This window comes from Leucopleurus acutus (genome assembly GCF_964270905.1).
Source record: "Leucopleurus acutus genome assembly, chromosome: 5".
Taxonomy (NCBI): domain Eukaryota; kingdom Metazoa; phylum Chordata; class Mammalia; order Artiodactyla; family Delphinidae; genus Leucopleurus; species Leucopleurus acutus.
In genome coordinates this window covers 60,818,353-60,835,570 of record NC_139147.1, presented here as the reverse complement: position 1 = coordinate 60,835,570, position 17,218 = coordinate 60,818,353, and the positions used below count along the sequence as shown (strand labels likewise).

At 39.0% G+C, this 17,218-nt stretch overlaps 1 protein-coding gene across 22 annotated transcripts in view; it reads left to right on the top strand.

Annotated features, from left to right (window-relative positions):
• The window catches only part of ZBTB20 (zinc finger and BTB domain containing 20), a 799,009-nt gene that overhangs the window by 675,873 nt on the left and 105,918 nt on the right, over positions 1–17,218 (top strand). The window contains exon 1 of one of the 22 annotated variants that reach the window (XM_082839971.1): positions 3,534–7,215. The exons of the other annotated variants lie outside the window; for them this stretch is intronic. The gene's annotated coding sequence lies outside the window, so the exon portion shown is untranslated. Of the gene's footprint in view, positions 1–3,533; positions 7,216–17,218 lie in introns of those variants that run through there. 22 annotated transcript variants of the gene reach the window in all.

Here is a 17,218-nt window from a genome sequence, read left to right as displayed (position 1 = left end):
TTTTAAACTTTACCCTTTCCAGCAGAAGTCTGTATTAGACTTCTGGATCTGTATTAGATCCTTGCTTTGCTATGTGCATTCATGTCTTAAACCTGCATGCTTTGAACATAATACACTCAGCACATCCAGAGTATGCAGTTTTGTTTATTCACACCCTCATTTTCTGCCTTCCTCAATAAAAGCTCAATAAAAGCTACCATGTAATGACCAGCCACGGATTCCATCTGTGTTAGCTCATGTCATCCTCAAAATAACCTTATGGGATGGATATTACCACCTTTTACAGACAGGGAAACTGAGACTGTGAGAGCAGCTGTGACTTACACACTTTTACAAAGGTCTGTTTGACTCCAAAGCTCATTCCCCTTTCACACAGGTCACCTAGAACGCATTCACTAAGGACTGCACTTCTCTGCCTTGGGTTCTTGCCTATCAGGTGCTTGGAGACCTGCAGGAGGCACCTACCAATGTCAAAATCACTGATTCCTCCTCCCCCTAAATTGATTGACTGTGGACCGTATGTTTTAGACATGTCACAGCAGCCATTGTTAAAGAGGTTGTCATGCAAATAAGCTAAATTACTCTGGCCATGACTTCTCTCTGATTACTTGCCTTTGAGTGGGCTCCCAGGTGCCTGACATTTCTTTCAGTTTTCTTCTGTCACCCTAAGTAGCAACATCGTTGCTGAAGCATGACTGAGAGTTTTCACTTTTATATACACCATGATTCTTGTTTTAGGACAAGAGACTTAATCTCTCCAGTAACATCTGATAGAACTGTTCTCTTCTTAAGCACCCCTTTCCCCCTTAAAAAAATTTTACCTTCAATTATCTGCTGTAAGAGGAAGATCCTTACTGAATATGATCATATATGTCCAAAAAGATACCATCAAATACATAGGCAGATAATACAGTTTCCCCCTTTCTATTTTAGTGGCTCGTTTCAAATGAAATATATAGGAAAAGTTGCCTATAGCTAATCTTTCAGGTAGAAAATCTCATCAGTGATTGAAAATGACACTGTAAACTGAAAGATTCAATCTCTTTCACCTACAGTGTGCCTACATTTTAAAAATGAGTTGTATGAAAGAACACATCTTTTTACATTGTGATGTGTAGCGGACGATATTCACAAAGAGAATTGCAAACTCTGGGAGAGGTCTTTGTAGATCGATCAACTGGCCTTCACTAGCTTGGAATGTGGCACCAGCTAGCTATACCTTGATGAGACTGGGCCTGTACAATGCAATATTTTTCTGCTTTTCTCTGAGAATGAATTAAGCACTTAAATCTCTATCCCTAGAATTCAAAATGAACCCCCAAAAATTTCCACTTAGCTATTTAGACATTTTTAAGAATTAGAGGTCTGTGCACTAGCTGTATAGGTGGAAGAATCTTATTATTATGAAGACAAGGGTGATTTCCATACCTGTTGGGCCAGAATCTTTAAACAAAGCTGGAAGTTGGCTGGTATGATGGAAACAGCACTGGTGGAGCCCTGGGTTCCAATGTCGGCAGTGCTGTTGCCTTTATGATTTATTAGCCTGAGTCTCTGGCCCTCAGTTTCCTCATCTGCTAAATTAGGGCGTTGGAGAGATTGATCTCTGTGGCTTTTCCCGGCTCTGGTATTCTCTGGGTCTGCGAGTCGCCTTCAGTGTCTGCCATAGTCTGCCTTGCCAGCTCTGTTTGTCACAAAGATTAATCCATTTTAACTGCACCTTGGAGTGCTCCCGAGAGAGAAGGACGGATGGATTGTTTTGCACCTATTATTGCATCAGAACTTTTGCCTTTTTAGACGAGATCGTGCAGTGCCTAAAATCTGTCTGCCTGTCTGCCCACTGACTTTGTGCTGATCTCTTGCCACGGTTCCTCTTCTTCCAGCATCCATCTCCCTCCAAGATCTAGACTCGGCATCCGACTGTACCTGTCTTGTTCTCTGCAGCATCTGTCTGCTACACTCCCAGACCATCGTTAATAAACTTTCACACATTACACACAGACCCTAATATGCTGGCACCTGCACATAAATATCTATGTTGATAAAACTAGGGTAGAAAACTCCATTTTTTAAAAAGACCTCTATCTAGTGCCATTTACATTTGCACTTTTTGTTTAGTTGTAAGTTTTAATAGTTCCCCCTTTGAGGATTTGTCAGTAGGAGCAGTATTGCTTATCAGAACACACCAACAGTCTTTTTGTAATATTCGCTTTTCCCCTTTGGTTCAGCCGAGCCTGCTGACAGATCATTCAAATTCAATTGTTTTATGTCTAAGCCGAACAGCTAATTAAAGTAGGGATGATTAACCTGACTGGCAGTGTCGCTCTCCCTCTCGCGCTCTCTCTCTCCCTCTCCCTTTCTCTCTCTCCCTCCCTCCTGTTCCAATCAGTCTTTTTCTCACACTCTCTCTCTCTCTCCTTCCGTGTCTCTCTCCCTCTGTCTCTCTCCCCCTCTCTCTCTCCCCCACCTCTTCCTCTCGGTCTCTCCCTCCCTCGGTTGGTCTCTCTCTCTCTCTCTCTCTCTCTCTCTCTCTCTCTCTCTCTCTGTCTCTTGCTCTACTGTTTTTTTTTTTTTCCTCTCTCTCTCTCCTAAACGTGGTCTGCTTGCTGATGGCAGAATGGCACTCGGAGATTTGTGCATTGTGTCTGGTTTCCTACGGGCAGGCTGACCCAGTGCCTCCAGGGACTTATCAATAGACCACTCAGAAGAGACACAGACAGGAGAGAGGAGGAGGGGTGGGGGGAGAGAGAGAGAATCAATATCAAGAATAGAAGGAGCTCCGAAGCCATTTTTTTTTTAAAGAAGTATCGGGACTTGGGAGAGGGTGACAAAGAAGGTTTTTCAAAGAGGCAGTGGAGGAGGTTCTAATAAATTTGGAAGGAAACAGTTCCCTGTCTTGGGAAAAGGAGAACTCCTGACTGATTAGCATTCACACCAGGTATGAGATGTTCGCTACCCCTTATCACTGTGTCGCAACCGAGATGGAAAAGCCTTTTTTTTTTTTTTAAGAGACCTAGGGAGCATGTATTTCGCTGTGTTTGTTGTTGGGGGGTAAGGGGGTGGCGTGAGATCTGTGGGCATTTGTGTATGGGAGCAGAAAGAATGGAAGCAGTACAACGGGGGGTGGGAAAGAGTATGGACTATGTTACTGTCTTCCCTGTCTTTGTGCACCCCTGGGGGGTTACCCAAGTTCATTTCTAGCAGGTGGATTTAGACGGGAGTTACTTAACGCTTGACCGCCAGTTTTGAAAAAAAGGAAAAAGAAAAAAAAAAACGCTGCTTCCTATGTCTATTAAAGGAAGCTCCAATTTCTCTCTCTCTCTCTCTCTCTCTCTCTCTCTCTCTCTCTCTCTCTTCCTCTCTCTCTCTCTCTCTTCCTCTCTCTCTCTCTCTCTGCCCCCCCATCTCTCTTCCCCTCTCTCCCTCTCTCTTCTTTTTTTCCTCTTCTAACCAGACAGCGGGAGGGTTCCTGGCTCCCAGCCAGCCCAAAAGCCTCTAAGTGTTTTGCACTTGTTTCAGGGAGTAGCTGCCCGGGGATTTTTCAGCATTTTCACTAGAGAACAAAGAGTTCTTTACAAAGGGAAGGGGTGGGGGGGGGGGGGCAGTGAGCTTAATGTCTGATATATGTTTTTCTATTTTTATTAGTTTTTCGCCTAAAAAGAGAGAGACAGGAACAGAACATTCACTCTATAAAGACACAAAGACATTCAAAAGAAATCCAGTTATCTTTTCTCCCCATCACCCCAATATATATACATAAAAAAGGAAAAGGAAAAAGACTAATTAAGTTGGATATGTTGCTCTTTTATCGTCTTTTAATCTTTCTAAATCCAACTGTTCTATGCTCACTCTATGCTATTTTTTTCTACTCACAATAAAAGTTGTTCAGGATTCATCCTCTGCTGTCATCTCTTTACCCATTCTGGGTCCCTAAAATCCTGTGGAGGAGAGAACAAGACTCCACAAAATAATCAATTTAGTGGCAAGAACGTCTTCTACTTTTGCCTCTTAGGTAAAAAGTTAATTATGGGATTTGGGTTCCCAAAATACCAATGGGGTACATTAGTTCATTCGGTCTCACAAGTTTTTGCATCCGTTTAATAGGTACCGCTTGTGTCACTTGTCAGTTATTAAGAAAAGATACTAAGGGAACAGATATTTGTATTTTATTTTTGTTTCTATTTAATGACGTAAATTACAAAACCCCCAGAGAGATTACTGCCCCATCCGTGATACACTAGTTCAAGCGAAATATAGTCTAGACAGAGATTTTTCTACGATTCTGATTGCCACGTAGCTTTGCGTGTTCTCCATTTGATTTTTTTGCCTATGCATGTATATTTTCACCATGAATTTGTGTTTGTAGCAAACATTCCAGAATGCTTATCATTTTCAAATTAATGCTCCAACAAAAGAAGAAAGAAATCATGTGAACTGTCTGTGCAAGACGTGTAAACAATTCCACCTTTTACATATGCTGTACATTTATATCTTTATACTGACATCCTTGAATTATAAACTCAAGAAAATGTTTTCTTTCTAAAAGTTCTCCTCCTAATGCATTTATATTTCAATTGTTATTTGGAAATCTCTTTAAGATACTTAATAGACACAAAACTGAACAGGGGGAAAATTCACAAGCACCACAAAATTTCTTAAATATACATTATGTACAGTACCTAACTACAGATAACTATTTTACTAAGTGGAAACCAGCTACAACAGTTGTTTCGAGATTCAGAAACTCTTTTCTTCTTCTTTTTTTTTTTTTTTTTCATTCACTGAAAGTATAATCTGTTCCTGTCCCTGGGGTGGGAAACTGTAGGGAAAATATATACATTTTTCCATATTTTTAGAATACATTTAAGTAACTGCTTCTTAAGGGTGTAATACATATCAGGGCAGAGAGTGGTGTCTAGTCAATAAGCCCTTCTGGCTGGGAGGTGTGAGCGCCTTATGTTTGAAGTAACTTGATAACAAGGAGTCTTTTCGGGAAACCTTACTGTGTATGTGTTGCCTCAGTAATGACCCACCAGAGAAAAAACAAGAGCTAGGTGGCCAGTGTTTGCACTTGAAGTCGCTGAAAGACATTAGAATTAGGGGAACTTTTGGCAAATCCAAATTTTTCTAGGGTAACTCACTTCTTACCGTTATGTGTTTTCCTCAGGAAAATTCTTATATTGCCTTGAGACTTTTCTGTATTTTTGTAGAGATTTTTAATGCTCTTAAGAGTGCTTAAGGAGAAAAAGATCTTTAAAAAGAAAGTCATCAAAATAAGAGAAAAGAAACTCGGTCTTGAAAAAGTTTTATATTGAAGGCAAGAGCTTTTTTTTTCCCCCCTTTTGGCTTGTTTCTGATTTTTTTTTTCCCCTTGAACTCTTTTGTTGCTGTGGGCTGTTGTGTTTGCATTTTTGTTTTTTGTTTTGTTTTTTGCTTGTGCTTTTTTGTTGTTATTGTTGTTCTATTTTTAACGTGACCAAGGGGGTCTATGAAAGAGACAGAGGGGCTACTGGAAGAGGCTGTTACTGAAAGCTGCACTAGCCCCTCTTGATCCTAACTCAGGCAGCTCCTATCAGCCAGTTGTGCCGCCAGGAGTACAGTGAAAGGTGATAGCTGTCATTCTGGGATTCTTCGTGCATCTGACCTGAGAGTAACACATTCACAGTCGAGGAGAAAAGGGAAAAAAAATAGAGGAGGAGGAAAGAAAAGCTCTTTGAGCTGGAATACACTGGCCCTTTCTTCCTGTAGGCAATCCGCCCCAGTTCTTGGCGACGTGTCCTGCACTATCAGATATCATATGACTTTTTATTTAGATTCCTTTTCGGAGAATGGCCTGTTAGGACTCTGTTTGTTTTCTTTTATTTAATTTCCTTCTCCCCTCACCCGCTAGTTTTGTGTATCTGTGTGTGCGAGAGAGTGTGTGTGTGCGCATGCATATGTGTGTGCAATTTTTATCTTTGTTTTTGTTCTGTTGATCTGATGCTTTCTTTAAGGACAAAGCTTTAATTATTTCAGTGTACTGGTTTAATCATTTGCCAAAAAGAAACCTCATTCTAGGCTTTTGGGGGGTCCATTTTTAGACATGTCCATTAACACATGAGGCTGGAAATCCTAAATGCTTGCTGGTCGGCCCTTGGCCCATTCCCTCACCTTAATTTCACCCTCCCCCTCATCAGCATGCACGATAGTATAAGTTAGGAAACACCTGTGCTGAGTTAAGAGGGAAATAAAAGTAGAAGCAACTTCTTCAAATCTGCACTCCTAGTTTCACTTTAATAAACTTTTTTTTAATCACTGATTTTTTTTTTTTTTTTTTTTTTTTTTGGCACCCTCTGCTGAGCTTGAAAGCATCAGAGATACTGAACGATGTGTCTGTGGAGCTTTTGTGAGGCCAGCTGAGCACCCCTGGAAAGTAGAGCAGGGGCTGAAAGTCATTCAGTGACTTAAGAATTAAGTGAGAGATTTGAATAAGATCTGTGAGATCTGTGGGCCGGGCAGGGTTTGGTGATAGATGGTAAAATGGAATACTTAGGGATACTCAAGGAGGAGAAAAAATTTCCAGTCAGGGTAACACAGGAATTCCTGCTGCAATTAGGGCCTTAAAAACTGTATTTAAGCCAATTTTTATTTTGTGTAACTCAAAATTTAACTAATAGATATGTGATTGCCTTCCTCTCCATGGCTGCTATGTAAAACAGAGGAATTATACTGACATTATTCCTGGGTTTCTCCTAAATTTTTGATGTATTTCTTTTACAGTTTTCAAGAGTTCAGATTTTAGTTAGCAAAAGAAAAACATAACTTCTCTAGGTATGCACATAGTTTCCTATGCATTATTCTTATCAATGCATAACCTATCTATACGTAACATAATATATCCTATTTGTATCAGGATTTTTTTTGTATAGTAACAAGCAAGACTGCCTTGAAGATACAGATGACCATTACATTCTTTAAACTTATAGTTTTTAGTTCCTTGTTACTCTCCCCAAAATTATTTTTTACAGACCTTAAATATCTACTGCCTTATCTTAGCCCAAGGTGAATTTTGTTGAAACTTAGAGGGAATTTTATTCCACCTCTTAATTTAAGAGTATCCAGAAGGGAAGAGGGAACTATTTTTCGTTCAACAAAAATTTTAGAAGCCTTTTTTTTCCCCAGCAGAAAACTCCAAAACAGCTTTGTCTCAGAACGTTAAACTTGGCATGGATCAGAAATGTGAGTTTTGCTTTGTTTGAGGAAATTTGTTTTTGAAACAACAATGTTATAAATATTTTTAAATTGCCTGCTGAGCATGCGCTGTGTCTGACTTTATTCATAGTTTTAAACACACACCAAAGTGCAGTCTTCTGAATGGCCACAGGTAAGGCTGTTGATTTGTAGGATCTTTCTCAGAGCCACCTTCAGTGAGTCTACTCAGTTTTCCAGAAGGGAAAAGGGCGAGAGCTGAGTTTAAACCTGGATTCCCTTCTAAAAACCATAGAGCAAAAGTAGATTCCCCCATTAAGGCTTGCACATTATACTTAGGGTAAGTACTATTCAACTTTCCTTTCTTATGGGAGTCGCCTGCCTTAACTTTTCGGCTTACTACTAGCAGAGTAAAATAAGAAAAAAATTGAACTCAATAAGGTATTTGACTGAAGTAGAAAATTTGCAGATTTTTAAGGGCATTTTTTGTGCATAAATTTGGGGATCCGAGAATTTGCCAGTGAAAAGATAGCAGCTCTGTGCTTACAGAGCAAAGATGTGCTAGTCTGAACATGCCTGATCTCATCTGGAACCGAAAGCTAAATCTAGGTGGGCCTGTAATAATACCAGAAAAAGAACACATGTATCTTTTGTGCAACCTTTTTTTTAAAAAAAAAAAACAACAGGCTTCCAAAGGGAATGACAAAGAAGTAGGTTCTCCTCTTGCTGAATAAGTAGTCATACTTTGCTCCAGGAGATATAATATATTTCCAGTTGTTTTGGGTTGTTTTGTTTCATTTTGTTGTTGTCATCCCTGTGGAAGTATATTCTTTCCTGTCGGTGACTGTTAACACTTTACATTTTTCAGAATGCTTTATCTCCATTAACTCCATTTGATGTTTCCTCACTTGGTTACCTTTTTCAAGTCTGCGATGACCCTCTCAGGCTTTGCAATTCTTATCGATTCTTGTCAGAATATATTTATTCATTAGCTGTTTGTTATAGTTATGGTGGAGATGATCTCATTTTTCAGGCCTTTATAATTATCCAAACAAATTTCATTTTGAGGTGAAATTTCTCATAGCTTTTCTTGACTCAGAACTGAACTTGTCTTGCAGAGGCTTGAAGAAAAGCCAACTAGCCGTTTTTTGAGAACTAAATATTCTAAGAAATGCAAATGAAATTTTTTACAAAATACATATTGTGCATCTATGCAATGCTTTTCTAATTTTTTTTTTTCTTTCCATGATTTAAAATAGAACTTGAAAATTAAATGTTATTGTAAAAAAAGAAAAAAACCTGCCAGGTTAATGCTGATACTTTAAATGCCCAATTTAAAATAATTCAAAGTTTTTATTTCTATGCAACATATCACCTTTCAATGTCAGTCAGTAATACTTTGTGCAAATATACATATATATATACACATGCACACACATACAGAGACACAGCTTCACTTTACATTTATATTAATTCTATTTTTGCATGAAAGAGGATTAGCCTTAATGCAAACTTTTATTAATTTATTATATTTTATTATTTTTCTGTAATTTAAAAATCCAATTATTGCCTCCCTCTGATTATTTTATATACATATATACTTATTAATGTCTTTTTGTATTCTAACAATTTATCTCAACTTATAAAGTATTTTTATAAGTCTTACATACTCCTGAATTTTATGCAGCTGTATTAACATTCAGGTTTATTCCGATACGATTTGCTTTGTTCCGTATCTGTTACTGTGTTAAACAAGTTTTTTTACTTTCCCAATCTAGAAAGGCTATGGCTATTTTTTCTGTATATTATTTCTATATGTCTTCAGTATTCTGAAGAAGAAAACTTTTTAACCTCATGATCCCCTGGAAAGCTTTCACACAAGTAGGAGAAGTAATCTTTACCTTGCTACTCCCATGTCTGGTCTGTTTGCTCTCACTATACCACGCCCCGCCACCAGCAACCCTGAAAACACAACAGTAATAAACATGATATGATAACTTTTCTGATCATAGAACCAGGAAATACCAAAGAAAATTGTGGCATATGTAGGAAAATGCCAAGTGCTTCTCCAGTAAGATCAACTGTTTTTGTACTTTTTTTTCTCTCCTGAATTTTGTTTGTGACTTTTTTGGCTTGCTGAAGCATATCCCCATAATCTTATGAAGCCACAGCAAATTCCCAGTGCCACAACAGCACTGTGCAGCTGGGGAGAGCCCAGAAGAGCTGATCCTGGGTGGCTGCAGACTTCCCGAGCAATGATGTAAGGCGGGAGGAGTAAGTAGGCTACTCTTCCCTTTGCTTCTTACCTGGGCTGCCAACTGGTCAGGTAGAACGATTTTTTTCTGTTGCTTTCCCTTCAGCTATTTGGGGCTTTTCCTTCAATTACCAATGGATTTCTACCTTTTTCCAAGGATGATTTATCCAGCAAAGCATCCCATTTTTCTTTCATATTGAAACATGGAAAGCTTTGGAGACTGGGAAGGGCAAAGGAAAGGGGCTCAGGGTAACTGGGAAATATTCAAAATGACATCAGACTCAAAGCTGTTTGGGGGTCTGTAACTTTTCCGTTCTCCCCAGAGCCTGTACGAGGTTGAAAGTAGTGAATGGGATAACTATAGGGTACAAACTGTGATCTAACTAATTCAGTAGATGGAGCTCTTCCCCCTAAGTCTGTATTTAAATTAACGTCCCACTCTGGTTTGTGGGGCTCTCTGTTTCAAGGTGTGTCATTACCACACATATAAACTCAAAGGCCTAGATTGCCAGGAAAGCGATTTCCTGACACTTTTCAAAAAAAAAGATGCAGCACTCCACTTTGAAACACAAAACAGCACAGGGGAGAGGGAAGGATGGGGTGGGAAATGAAGTTTACATATCTAAATTTCTCCCTATGTTTGTTGATATTCTCAAGTGTGAAGTTAACTCCTGACACTATAGAAGTGATTATTACTGTAAATGTAGAAAGATGTATGGAACATACAGGATTTGGTCCGTGTTTGTTGCAAATCTTCCAGGCTATCTGAACTGTGCAGATCTCCTCTCATTTGATTCTGCAAAGGAATTTTAATACTGTAATGCAATTGTTTCATCCAATTAGTCTAGAGAACCTGGCTGAAATGTGACAAATTCTGAATTGTGACAGTGCAGAGGAGGGCAAAGCAGCTGTGTTAGGAAGGTGCCTTTATGGAAGCCAAAATATTTTCAGCAATAACTGAAAATAGATCTCCAGTATCTGCTTTAATATGGAAAGAACTACTTGTTTATTTCCGCTTAAATTAATTGAAATGAATAATTGTCATAAAATTTGCATCAGTGTTATAGTATTCTCAGTACCAATAGGATAAAGTTCGATCATGTCCTTGCCTGGTACCAGAAGAGGAAATATAGATATTCTGTAGTAAATTATCTTTCTTAGTGGAATGTCTTCTCCCAGATTGGAGATATTACTGAATATCTCTTGTTAAATCTTGATAAGATCATTTGGCCAAAGTAGAACTGGGCTTGGCTTTAGTACCAAAAGAAATAGCATTTTTAAGGGACTTGGATTTCCTTTGCATACCACGTGTCTGAGTCCGATACAGTCCAGAAAAACAGAGAGGATGAGATGAAATTATTCCTAAGCAGCCGCTGTAGGCCAAACACTGAAACAGTGCCAACCTGGACCAATCAGGCCAGCTTCTCAGAAGATGCATGCTTTTGTCGAACACTTACATGAAGAGAAAGAGGGAGGAAGCCCTTGAAATTGCATTCGTATGAATGATTCTTCACTAATTTCAATAAAGTCCATGGCAATAGATGCAATGATTTTTATTTTTTTGTAAAGAAGAAAATGCCAGTTTTCTTGTCTAGCTAAGGATCTCTGAATGCTGTACTCTGACATCTTTTGAACAAAACTATCCTTTTGAATTTAAGCAAGTAAAAAACTTTTCACAGAGAGCAAAGAGTAAAACTGATGGAAACTCAAAATCAATTCCAAACCCATTTCTGGCATGATGAGAATAACATTTGTGCTGTGTTTAAAGCAGTTTAAAACAAGAAAATGATAAAATGATCAATATACTTAAAGCCAAAAATAACCAGGAGAGAACAATCTGTAATCCATTCCAAGACCTGAAACCCTACACTTTTGATTGAACATGAAAATAAACGAATATATCTTTTATAAGGTGGCATTGTAAGCCTTATAATATAAAGAAATGATGAGATGCCAAGCTTTCAACTCTATTTAAGCTATGTTTTCAGAGTTTAGCCAAACAAAAATATCTAGACTTAAACTATTGTAGATTTATTTATTTCTACATACACTGACCATAGAAAGAGCAAAAGTTGAGGAATATATAGAATGCCACAATGGACTACATTGCCACTTCACAGTCTATGTACGTTCTTTATTTATTTAAAAAAAAAAAAGTTAAAACTACAGCAAAAAGAATATTTTTTAAATTTATTTATTTTATTTTTTATTTTTGGCTGTGTTGGGTCTTCGTTGCTGCACACGGGCTTTCTCTAGTTGCAGCGAGCGGGGGCTACTCTTCGATGTGGTGCATGGGCTTCTTATTGTAGTGGCCTCTCTTGTTGCGGAGCACGAGCTCTAGGCATGTGGGCTTCAGTAGTTGTGGCGCGTGGGCTTCAGTAGTTTTGGCACACGGGCTTCAGTAGTTGTGGCGTGCAGGCTCAAGAGTGCAGGCTTAGTAGTTGTGGCTCACGGGCTTAGTTGCTCCGCGGCATGTGGGATATTCCCGGACCAGGGCTTGAACCCGTGTCCCCTGCATCGGCAGGCAGATTCTTAACCACTGCGCCACCAGGGAAGCCCAAAAAGAATATTTTAGACTATATCTGAAAGTGAATTAGTCACTGTGGAACGGACTTGAATATTTCTTTAAAAATACCTTGACTCTTGGGCTTCTCTGGTGGCGCAGTGGTTGAGAGTCCGCCTGCCGATGCAGGGGACATGGGTTCGTGCCCCGGTCCGGGAAGATCCCACATGCAACGGAGCGGCTGGGCCAGGGAGCCATGGCCGCTGAGCCTGCAAGTCCGGAGCCTGTGCTCTGCAACGGGAGAGGCCACAACAGTGAGAGGCCCGCGTACCGCAAAAAAAAAAACTTAACTCTTGACTAATTTATTAAATTCAACACACAAATATAAATCACGCATATTTTATCCTTATTGCTTTACTAGATTGAAAGACTAAGTTGACATCAATACATTTTGAACCTATGGATTCAAGGTCAGTGAAATGCCACTGTCCAAGTTTACAAAAACCTCTTTAGACTCAAGATTTTGCCCCAATGAACGACTTTCTACCAACCTTTCCAGAGTCATTCGACTGGCTAGTTATTTATTGATCAGATAAAATAAAATTGTCCTTCTGGATGAAGAAATCCTGGCTGGAAAATTAAAATGACAACAAATTGCATAAGCACATTTAATTTCGTTGACCTAAGGTGCAGTAGGAATGATGATGATTCTAATGAGCACTGTGACGAATGTAACTACAAAGAAGCATGTGTGATTACATCAGGAAGAGTGACCTCAGTGGGCAAGGTCAGAAGGGTGAGACACAGGAGCCATGACAGAGCGGAGGCTAATGATGAAAGTTATTGGAGATGCTTAAAGCTTGTAGCTGGCTGCAAAACTAACAGACACCAAAAGAAAGAGTCCATGAATTTTAAAAGTAGATAGAAAGGCAACACTTTTCCTAATAGGATATAATCGAGTGTAGAATTCACTTTTGCAGAGAATTACAACAACCTCGTAAGCTTTGGCTGTCCAGTGTGGTAATAGTTGTAAAGAGCTGTTATGCTCATCTGCTTAAAGATTCATATAAGTGTAATTGTTATAGCAACTTGTTATGCTATTGTTTGAAGTTGAAAAGCTCTGCTTTAAGTGTCGACAAAGCAAATGTCAGCATCACAGAATCATAATCATGGCATCTTAGAGCTTGAAGGAGCCTTAGATATCTCAATAAAGGTGAGTGGGTTACCAAACTCTCCAGAAAGGAATACTGAATATCTGGTGCAGGACCATGTAGAATTTTTTTAAATATATATTTTATATATTGTGACTTACATTTGGAAAACACTATTTAATATAAAAGCTTAAAAAACAGAGAAACTAAAACTCCACAAATTCATCTTGACTAGTGGTGCTATACATTGGATTCTGTGAACCAGGGGTTCTAAATAGAGAAGAATGGAAATTTTTCAGTAAAGCACAAAATTTTATTTTCACCAAAGGGACAGGGTGTTTAACAGAAGAAGAAATGCTATTTGGGCTAACACCATGCTAATAGGAAAATGTAAATGGAAAAGTGATCAAACTTTCTCAAGATGAGAAAGGCAAATTGTACGAGAACTCAAGGTTTCTAGCTTCTGCTCTACACCACAAGCCTGACCCCTATAACAAATTTTATATAAATAAAAAGTGGATGATATTCCAGAAGTAATTGAGGAAGAAAGCAGAGTAAGCAGGCCCTTAGCGTTCCTATTTCTATACCAATAACCCTACCTTACATGGGGTAGGGGGCAAATATGTGTGGTAGGGATAAGGCATTCTGGGGAATGAAAGAAAACGCACCCACATTGGCACTCCGTGGACGCTCTCTGCTGTTAACGTTGCTTCCCTCATGCAGCCCTCATATCCCCTCCAAGGTAACCTTATATCTCATTTCTCTTCTTCCCTCTATCCCCACCAAAAGAAAAAGAAAAAGAAAGAAAAGAAAAAAATTTTTGAGAAATTGTAGTCAGAAAATCCTTTAGAAAGAAGTCCTTCTCCTTAGAAATCTTCCTGTACAAATCAATGTATCTAACTGTTGTATCAAAATGTGAGTTCTAATCAGAGGGTACTGAGTTAATAAGTTTAAACACATTTTAACAGGGTTCCTCCTTGTCTCCTAAGTGTACACTACATTTCCACACCCCTGTTCTTTTCACCTGGTGCTCCCAAGTAGAGACAAATTCTGCCTTCTCTATTTCTACAGTACTCTATCTTTTAATGGCTTTAGTCATATTCACTCTTATAGATTAGCCATTTGTATGTTTATTTGTAATGTAAGGAACAGGTCTATGTAATCTGGGCAGTGCCCTTAATTTCACTGGGCCTCAATTTCCACATCTATAAGTAGGAAAATGATAACTACCTTGCTGGAATATTGTAAGAATTCCTGAAATGGAGTATATAGAGTGCTTAGTACCATGACCAGCGCATGATCATCTCTCAGTATCATTGTTGTTGTTACTACTACTACTATTAATATTCCCTTTCCCCTAGTTCTTCCCCAACAGTATTCTTTTCGAGGTCATAGATTGATCTTATTGAGTTCAAAATCTCTTCAAGCAACAAACACAATGACTTTTACATAATAGGAGCTGAATAAAAATATATTGAATCTTTTTTGTGCAAGTCCATAGGCCCCATTACTTCCTTACAAAGATCCTTCAGTTCTTTCCTGGAAGTTTAGAATAGTCGGCCCTGGCCAACCTATGGACGCCATAAACGATATCAGTATTGCTCACTGTAGACTGTCGGTGCCGCCTGCCTTCCCTTTCAGGTTTCACACAGGCCCCCCAATCACATAGGATTGCTCTTTGCAGCATCCCCAGAAGTGTCAGCTTATAGTTCTGTTTCATGTGATTAATGAGCTGGTTATACCTCTGTCTGCAGCCTGAACTAGAAACTTTCACTTTGGAGAGCAGGTCAAGATATCGAATTTAATTTTAGTTGCATCTGTTATAAGCCAATTGTGTATTCGTTACATTTATAAATTCCCTCTCCAGCCATATATTTTCATGGCTGTTGAAAGCTCCTGAATCTGTGTTGAATGTCCTTAGATTTTACTTTGGGGACCAGAAAATGAGGCAGTGAGACATTTTTGAGAGCTAGCTGTCATCTTTGGCATTTCTTCCTTTTAGTGTCTAATCTGGTCTGTTCGAAGAAGGGGGCAAGTATATAATTTTTTATCTAACTTGAATGTGGTATGGTAATTCTGTATCAATGAGGTCTAGGGTCAATGCAGTTTATCTACACATTTCTGTTTTCCTGGCATGCAACCCCATTCTGTGGAAATGAGAAACTTCTAAAAACTGGACATGATAAAATAACTTGAGGCATGTCAGGGTAGAGATATAGCATTAAATACTTCAAGTCAGCTGTAGGCAGGATGGCACGCAAGGTGGACTCGAGGTGTATATGGATCTCACTGGTTCTTCAGGGTTACAGTGAATAGTGAGAAAATAAAAGGGGGTAAATCACATGGCCATAGCTGAGGAGAAGCTGACCGTAGGGTGTGCTTAAATCAGGAAGTATGCTGCATCTTAATCAGCCAGAAGTTCCATTTATTTGAAAGCGAGCTGGTATTTGTGAGGGGAACAAGGTCACATTTAGTAGAACTGGTAATTCAATAAAGGGTTCTGACTTTGCCAGAGTAATAGTGTTGGCATCAAGAGAAGAAAGTTTTGCAGATTTCTCTGTGTGCACTTGCCATTACTGGTGTTCCTGGTGGGTGGCTGAATCATCCTGATGGCATTCAACAGGAACCAGCTGCTGAGAATATTAAAATGCAAGCATTTATTCCTCTAGAGAGACAGTAGCATCTGCAAAGTTTTCCTATCTTGATAGTACAGATAATCCCAGGGAGCATACTCTAGTAGTTTTAACTCTCTATTCATTTATACATTTTCTTTTATCATTATCGTCGGTATCTCAAGTTCTAACAGGAGAGAAGAATGCCTGAATCCACACCAGGTTGTAGAGACAGATAGGAAGCGCTTAGCCAAGGACATGGGATTGCCTCTTGCGCTTTACCTTGAATTATGATCCTCAAGAGGAGAAGCTGGCATTTTTCTCCCTTGGCTTGCCTTCACAGCAAAGGGCCACCATACTTTTAGTCTTCAGAGCTCCACCACCAGCAGGAAGAGAAGGCCTTGAACTTCCTCACCCTCAATACAGACTTCTTTGGAGCTTTCCGTTTTACTTGTAAAACTTGTGAATTTCTTGCTTTCCTCGTGTGATTTGTTGTTGTCTTGTTTTGTTGAGCTACCATCAACAGTTGGGGGAAAGGGCGGTACAGAAGGGAGGTTTGGACTCCGTAATCTACTAGGTCTTTTCCATCTCTAATATTTATGAATAATGTATTGAACTGATGGAAAAAATGTTGAATATGTTCGTTATGACTTATATTCACCGGTGTGTTGCCTAGAATATAAAAGAGCAAAGCAGTTGCAGCATAACTAGTTCCTTACAATAAATGTGCTGGTACGACAGAGCTCTGTATCCTTTCCTATTCTACTATGTGTCGTCCCCAGACACACACTCTACGTGTCTGAGTGGCAACTGCAGACTGGATACTGGATGGGATGACAGCCAGCCCAAGTTCTGTAGGGAACCGGGACGTTCCTCGTAGAGTCTAGGTCCTAAAGAGCAGCAGCTTTCTTGAAGGTCCTGACTAAGCAGTCTTCTTCAAGGGAAATCGCTGAGGCCAGTTTCACATCACAGATGCTGCTCAGGTGCTGTTATGCTGCAGGGGTTACAGCTCTTATCATCAGAAAAGAAACTTATTTTGTCACTTCATTTTAAAAAAATCGGTGTGGATAACATTTCTTGGCAACATTAGGTTCTAATATAAAGGAGTAAGAGTGGCAGATATTTCAGAATTAACTGTTACTTATCTTCAAAATTTATTATGTTTTTCTCTACCAGTTTTCTTTCACAATTGTGTTTTGTTTAGGACATATTAAAATAAAATTGCATTTCCTAAGTATTCACCAGATAATATTGGGAAATAGTACCATGACAAGAGGTAAGAAATCTAGGATTTTTTTTTATTCACACAAATAATTAACAAAATAGATAGTAAAGAATTAAAACAATACCAAAATAGTCTTTCCTTGGCCAAATAACAGGCCAATTTTTTTAAATCAAGTATAGCACTGTGAGCATCATGCAAATATGTACCAAATAGAGAAGGACTATCTAAGGTCAAGAACTTAGAGGGTGTAGCCCTAATGTAGAGTAGAGGACAGTTCCAAGATGCAGC